The following is a 2012-nucleotide window of genomic DNA, read 5'->3' as shown; positions in this document are numbered from 1 at the left end:
AAGCAGAAGGGCTCATAGAGGAAAGGGAATCACAGGGGTTGGGAGCAAAATAGAACAGAGATTGAAGGTGATCAAAATGTATACATGCATGAAATGCTATGATGAACTCAATTGTTTTGTTCAATCAATAAGTTAATAAGTGATGATAAAAAGATTTACAGAAAGAAAGGAGGAGGGAGGAAGATAGAAGGGGAGGGAAGGAAGGGAAAGAAAGAAAAAAGGGAAGAGAAAGGGAGGAGAAGAAGAGGGTGAAGGGACAGGAAGAGAGGGACAGAGGGAGGGACAGAAGGAGGGAGGGTAAAACTTATACATGACAATTGAAAACTCAGTCAATTGGATGGGTCAGGCAGACTCCTCTCTTCACCCTCCTGCTTGAGGATCTCCTATGGAGAGCTGCAAGAATGCCCAAAAGAAAGGCTGAAGGTGATGCAGCCAAGAGTCAAATAGAAGATCAGCCCCACTGCCTGCTATGCCTCTACCCTTTACATTGGAGTTGAAACCTAAAAGAGCATCAACTTCAAGGAAAATGAAGACCACAAATGTCATGCACAAAAACAAAGCTGCAAGTACCACTGTAACAATTTCTGATACCTGGCTAAAAGACATTAAAGAAGAATGTAACATAAGAAACGCTAAAAATGGAGAAACCAAAACTATTGAGGCACCCATTCCTAAAATGGAAGCCGAGGAAGTAAAGGAACAGATATAAGGGAAGTTGGAGGAGAAAAGAAAGAAGCAATGGCAGCAGAAAGCAAAGATGATGAGCTAGAATCCTACATTCAAGATGTGGAGAAAAAGATGGAAAAGAACACGAAAATACGGGTGAAGACGCAGAAGAAGAAAAGGAAAGAAGGCCTAAAAGAGAAACCAGGTGCAGTCAAAAGTGAAGATGCAAAAATGTCCAAAGATGATGAAGAGAAAGGAGACAATGAAAAAATGAGAGGATGGCAAAGAAGAAGGTGATGGGAAGAGGAAGAAAAGAAAGATGACAATGAGGGGAAGCTGAAACAGAGGAAGAAGTGAAAGAACAAGGAAACCTAGGAGGCTGATGGGAAATGCAAAGAGGAAGAAAACAAGGAAGATGGAAAGGAAGGTCAGAGTGAGGAAGATGGAAAGGAGGATGATGCAAAAGCTGAGTGTAGAAAGGAGGAAGAGGAGCAAGAGGATGCTTCAGGTGATGGGAATGATGAAAGCACAGGGGAGGCAGAAGAAGAAGAAGCTGAAAACAAAGACTTCAAACAAGATGGAGAGGAAGAGGAGCCTTTGAGTATTGTCTAAAACTGCCCTCTATGAGATCATAATTTGGTAACATGTACCTTTCTGTTATGATGTTAATGGAAATAAATATTTTTATCAGATATTTTATAAGCAGTGCTTTTCTTTAGCATCATTCAATCTTGGATCATCATCACACAGGTTATTTGTTGCAAAATACACATGACACCTTTATAAATTTTCTCATTATAGTAGTACAAAATATAAGATGTATACTTGCAACTTTGTGAATTTCATTGTGTGTATTAAATCTTTGAGTTTCAATTTTATTCTTCCCCTCCCCGCCCCCACAGGCCAGTTAAATTTAATATGACTTGACTAGCTTAATGGCTGAGCATTCCTAATCCTTCAGGCTGCTGGCAAGCACTCCCCTCTGCTACTCCAGAATTAACATCTTTTAAAATCTAGATTTCATCTCTGCTACCCTAGGCCCAATCAGAATCAGGGAAATGGCCCATGACCACTTACACTGATTCTCACATGTCCTCAGGCATTTAGGTCTGGTCTTTCTTCTTCCCATTCACAGCTGATCTCTCCTCCCTCCCGGTCCCTAGCCCACGCAAATCTAAAGGCCCTGCCTCTGTCTACCCGTACAGCCATTGGCAATTGGCTCTTTTTTTTTTAAATTTATTTTATTAGATATTTTCTTCATTTACATTTCAAATGCTATCCCGAACGTCCCCTATTCCCTCCCCCCACCCTGCTCCCCTGCCCACCCACTCCCACTCTTGGCCCTG

General features: G+C 41.5%; 1 pseudogene; it reads left to right on the top strand.

Annotated features, from left to right (window-relative positions):
- Positions 1-401: 401 nt before the first annotated feature.
- Positions 402-2012, top strand: part of LOC110328399 — an 87301-nt pseudogene continuing 85690 nt past the window's right edge.

The sequence above is a fragment of the Mus pahari genome, chromosome 10 (assembly GCF_900095145.1).
Source record: "Mus pahari chromosome 10, PAHARI_EIJ_v1.1, whole genome shotgun sequence".
Lineage (NCBI taxonomy): Eukaryota > Metazoa > Chordata > Mammalia > Rodentia > Muridae > Mus > Mus pahari.
The sequence above is the reverse complement of the archived record's forward strand: the minus strand, read 5'-3'. Positions and strand labels throughout refer to the sequence as shown.